At 41.9% G+C, this 5,524-nt stretch overlaps 1 protein-coding gene across 3 annotated transcripts in view; it reads left to right on the plus strand.

Annotated features, from left to right (window-relative positions):
* The first annotated feature begins 1,890 nt into the window (after positions 1 to 1,890).
* The window catches only part of Ebag9 (estrogen receptor binding site associated antigen 9), a 23,452-nt gene continuing 19,818 nt past the window's right edge, over positions 1,891 to 5,524 (plus strand). The window contains exon 1 of one of the 3 annotated variants that reach the window (XM_021183340.2): positions 1,891 to 2,072. The gene's annotated coding sequence lies outside the window, so the exon portion shown is untranslated. Of the gene's footprint in view, positions 2,073 to 2,142; positions 2,642 to 5,524 lie in introns of those variants that run through there. The other 2 variants (XM_029470064.1, XM_021183339.2) reach the window with 2 other exon arrangements.

A 5,524-nucleotide genomic window follows, 5' to 3' on the forward strand; every position in this document is an offset into this window, starting at 1 on the left:
TGATATAAAACTAGCCAGTATGGTTGCTTTCCTTTTGTTCTCTGTTGTGAAACAAGTCCACAGCCACCAGGATTTCTGTAGAAACATGTGCCTCCTTTGGTTTTTCAATTTGGAAATGGTGAATTATATAAAAAAAAAATAATCATAAAAATGAAGATTATCATGGGGCATAATAAGTAATTTAAAACAAAGAGGTAAGTCATCACATTAAAAAATGCTCATATTAGGATTTTGGGAAATCAAAAATGGCAGAAATTATAATTATTGGAATTTGGATAATACTAGATTGGATTATAGATAGAATACCTGTTTCGGGGACTACAGGTGATTTATTTATTCATTTATTTATTTGATGTGTGGCGGTGTAGTTACTAAAAATGTTGCAGCTTTATGATAGTTGAATGGCTATTATCTATGATTGCTTGATATGTGCCTGACTGCACTGAAAGCATTGCAAGTATTAAATTCACTTAAGAGGAGACCAGATTAAATGATTCATGTTTACCTAGAACCAGAGAAATAATCCTAAATTTACTTTTTCCTCATTGTTAGGGTAAGCATACTAAACTGCTGTCTTGGATTAGAGGTACACACCAGTAATCTCAGAATGCTGTAGAAGCTGAGGCAGGAGGGGCTTAAGTTTCAGGATTGCAAGAACCTTTCTCAAAGAAAATAAAGCACAATAAATAGTAATAAAAATATGAAGCAGATTACAGTGAAGAGGGTGGGGGGTAGAATATTTCAGGTTAAATGGATAGACGAATCGTGGTGAGAGAACAAAGGCAGCCGAATCTTTAAAAAGGTATAGGAAGGAAAGGCTAGTTGAGCAAGAATTTGAAAAAACTGCTTTCAGCTTTTCGATATATCGTAAACACAAATATATGTACGCACACACACTTCCTTGCCAGCCACTTCCTAATAGTAGCTTCTTAAGAATTTTTAGTCCAACAGAACAATAAACTCGGATTTTTACAAGCACACAAGATAGGAAAAAAAAAACATGAAAAGAATATGCTTGTGTACATACATACATACATACATACATACGTATGTATAAACGTAGAAGTGAAACTGTCTAGAAGAACAAGAATCTATCAGAGGTGGGAGGAAAAAAGGGGGGTAGGAGGAAGCATCTGTTCACGTTACAATGTATCCTTAAATGAATGTATTTTTATGGAACAAAGTAACATGTACAACAAAAAAAGTAAAAACAAAAAGTCAATCCAACAGGAGAAAAATATCCGATTGCAAGAGAGAACCACAAAAAAGACAAGAGCTGGTTAAAAACGCTAGCCCCTAATGCAGGATATAAGGAGGGACGTAGAGGAAACACCCGCCTTACTTTCAGTTAAAAACTGGACTAAGATTTAAACAGAGCCAGATAAATTCTGGAAGAGACGTGTAAACGTCTCAGGTCCAGCAGTAATTGGGGTCTGTCCTAGTCACACCCAAATCATTCTGAGACAGAGGGGCTTGCTTCTCCAATGTTTCACAATCCAGATGCAGTTTCGCCTTGGCCCCATCTAGCAGACAGGTTTAAGGATGGAACAGGAGGCTTGGTCACAGTCGAGACACTCATCTACAAAGGAGGAAAGGAAAACAACTTGGCAGGAGCCCAGTGGATCCAGGACAAAAAACCAACAACACACTATTATTAACAAAAGGCCAAAGCAGTTGCACCGTCCCGACTAACCACGCCCCTATGCACTCATTGGCTTGCGCCTTGCACGTCAATGACGTATCTAGCCTCTATTGGGCCAGAAGTACGAGAGGCAGAGTGCGGAAGCCAGAGCCTGGAGACAGGGTCTGGGCGGGGAAACGGGCGGGGTCAGGGCGGAGCTAAGGCGGGGTCCGGGCGGGTTTTTGGAGAAGGGGCGGCCATGGCGGCTGCGCGGCGGCAACGGCGGCTGCGACGGAGCGCGCGCCCGGCTTTGAATGAGCGGAGCTGGGACTGAGCTGGCTGAGCGCGAGCTCGAGGCAGACAGCGGCTGTGCGCGCGCGCGCCTCGTGAGCGCGCGTGGCCCGCGGCAGCTCGGAGCCTCCGCCGGGCGGGCGGGGAGGGGGAGGGGCAGGTGAGTGTGTGCGGCCTGCGCGCGCCCGCGAGGGGCTTTTTCTCTACCCACCCGCCTCCTGACCCGGTCCGGCCTGCGGCTGGTGGCCGCGCTTCCCGGTCACCCTCTGGGTCGCCCCGTACTTCCTGCCCTCCCGCCTTTCTCTTCGGCCCTCTACCTCGACCTCCCACTCGCCGAGCCACCACTCTGGGGTACTGTTTCCGGGTCAGGGTGACCTGTGGGGAGAGCCGAGCGTGGCTTGGAACCGGCTCGTCCCTGTCCCCTCGCTATGCTGCGGTCCCGCACGGGCGACCCGCCTGGGAGCTGCCGACCCGGAAAAGCCCCACGTTCAGTCTTTCCCAAGGGCAATGTGCCGCCTTCCTGCCCTCCTCTACGGGCCTCGCACCTCTCGGGGCCGATCTGCCCAACATCCAAACCCCATCCCACCCGGCTCCCACCTTCAGCAGTTTAGAGCGCCTCACATGCCGCCCGCCACCGGGCGTGGGATTGCGTAACCAGAAAGCTCGCGTGTGTGTTGTTTTGCTCATCTGTGCAGTGGGTATGATTTTTTTTCCGCCAGCAAGTTCTAGGTGGGTAATCTGAAAGTGAAAATTATTTTAGTTATGAGACTCACCGTTGAGTCATTCAGAAGATCTTAACCCACCTTGGTAACTAACAGTCCCCGGGGTGTCAAATTTGAAGGCCTGATGGTACAGAAGGTTCGGTTTTTACCACCAGCTTTCCAAAACTGCACTTCTGTTTTTGCTTACATGCCTCTGGTGTTGACCCTTCCTTGTCATGTTTGAGTTCAGGTAGATTTTTCTTTGGGAGCTTTATGATATTTAACTTTAGCGAGTCACAGACCTAATTTGAGTATATTCTGTGCTTTCGTAGGTCGTGGGACTTTCAAGTAATTGTATAGACTTAGAAATGCAGGATTAGGACAGCATTTGATGACTCCTTTAATGAGTATCACCTGGCTTGGCTTAATGAATTATAGTTTAATTGATGTATACTCCAGGATCTGAAGAAATTGAGCACTAGGACAGATTGACCACACCATGCAGGATTATTTTTCTTTATCCCTTCCTCCCACTTATAGGGAAATCTTTCTTAGTTGTCACAACAGAGCTCTTCTTCCTATTGCTTAAATGGAGATGTCATTTCTTCAAAATTATTTCTCTGGCATAAAGTTTCTGCATTTTCCTAGTCATTTTAAGGAATTTTACTTTTTAAAATTTGAGTATTTTGGTAGGTTATTTCAATATTGTCCAGCTCTAGAAAGCATTTTAAAATACCCAAATTGCAAAGTAGCCCCAAGTAAGTGTTTTCCTAATTGAGAATCTATAGGTATTTTAGAAATCAGACTAGTGATATGTATAAAATTGAAATCGTTTGAAACAGAATCAGTGCCTTAGGATTCCCTTCCTCTAGCCACTGCTGATTTAACCTGTTTAAATTACTCAGACCATTTATAGGCCTTATCTGTTACATAGGAATGGTGAAACTATTGAGCTAAATTCTGAACATGTTAAGGGCCCAAGGAATGTTAAGTTTTTAATCTTTAATTCAAGAAATATTGGACCACCTAAATGCTGTCATTGGCTAAGATATAGAGAAAACAACCTAAGCCACACTGGTGGGGTCCTGCCCTTCTAGGCTCTTTTTCCTTTGAATAAAAGCAAATGTAGAAAGAAACTCCAGATAGTGGTTGAACATCAGTGGGTGCCCCAGTGCAGGAAGTGTTTCCTGGTGTCAGTGCACACGTGTTACATAGATGGTGCTAATCTGTGTTCCTTCTACTGCGCTGTAGTATATGCACAAGTCTTGAATTACACGTGTCTACAAATCCCTGTCATAGACAAAGTGCTGCTTTGGTAGTTTGCTTAGATTTCCCCCATTTAGTGAAACTGCTTAGAATTTAAATCTTCCTTGATTCCTAAGAATGTTCCTGACTAGGTATTCTTGGCTCTCAGATGAAATGGATGTAGGTTTGGATGCAAGCAGTTGTAGGAGCTTGAGAACTTGTGCTTGCGCTGCTGCTGTTACGTGAATGGATGGCGTTAATATCTGTGGATGCAGTTAGCTACTGTTCAGATAGTGCTTGGTTCATAATAGATGGCCAGGGAATTTTAGGTTTCACTCATTACAGAAACAGATTTATCACAGAATTCAGATATTGTTAATATCTATGGTGGCATTCTGTTCTGTTATCAGTAATAATCTGGCTTTCTGGTTTTCCACTTAAACTTGAAATTTTATTTCTCCTTTTTGTTGGAGCCATTCAAGGTGGTAGGTACTGACTGAGTAATGACACTGAAGGATAGTCGAGAAGGGAATGGCAGTAGCCGCCAAGGCTCTGTGTGAAATTTCATTCTCAGCCTAACTCTAAACCCTCTGCACAGTACCAAAATATTAAATGTGTTTGTTTTTTGTCGAAAAATCTTGCTGGACTATCTCTTTGGCTGTATTTTCTTTTCCAGTGCTATATGCCATGTGTCTGTTAGCTACCTTTTATATTTTGTTTCTGAAAATTAATTATATTTTTAACAGTTTGTGCTGAATTTTTATTAGTATATATTTGTGTATACTGTACAAAATATTGGTTTTCATTATATTTCATTTCCCCAGATAATGTAATTAGCTCACCTCCTTCCTCCCATTAATGTTTCTTGTTCTCCTTCTGGTCCTTTTCTTCTTGTCAAACAGTACCCTATTTTCATGTATTGTATTAGAAATCTAGCTTTTACAAATGAGGAAAAAATACTGTCTTTACCTTTCTGACTCTAGCTTATTTTGTCCAACACAGTGGTCTTCAGTTCCATCCATTTTCCCATGGAGAGCAAGCGTGGATGCTATATTTACACTCTCCTTAGGAAAACTGTTTTTTGTTTTGTTGACAAATGAGCTTTAAATGAAGCCTTAAGTTATCATTTTACTTGTTCAGTTCATTCTACTTCTAGTGAGGAATCAGTCATTTCTTTCAAGTTTTACTTTGCAAATGGTAACTGAACATACTGGGTTAAAAATCCTCTAGAGAAGTATTGTTTAGGGAAAGTACAGTATATAGATATTACTGTAGTATAAAATAGAAAATGTTAACCTTCTCAGTAGAAAAACAGTGGAATTAAGAAACTGTTCCTTTAAGAAGAAATAATAACATACCTTGCCAACACCATTGGCAGTGGGAAACAATTTGGGCAACATTGGGAAATGTGGCATCTCTACCATGCTTTGAGAGAGTCAGCTTTGTTGCATTTTTGAAATCAAGTAAATCACCTTGGGGATGTATTTGTCAGAAATATTTATATTACTTGAAGAAGGAAATTGTTAATATGCTTTTGATTCTTTTTTTTTTTTTTTTTTTTTTGTTTTTTTTCAGAGCCCCCTCTGCCTTAGACATTGAGTAAATCATTCAGTTTGGTTTGGGTTGAGTCTCTGCCTCACACATATGTAGCAGCAGATATGCAGTT

Source organism: Mus caroli, chromosome 15 (genome assembly GCF_900094665.2).
Source record: "Mus caroli chromosome 15, CAROLI_EIJ_v1.1, whole genome shotgun sequence".
Lineage (NCBI taxonomy): Eukaryota > Metazoa > Chordata > Mammalia > Rodentia > Muridae > Mus > Mus caroli.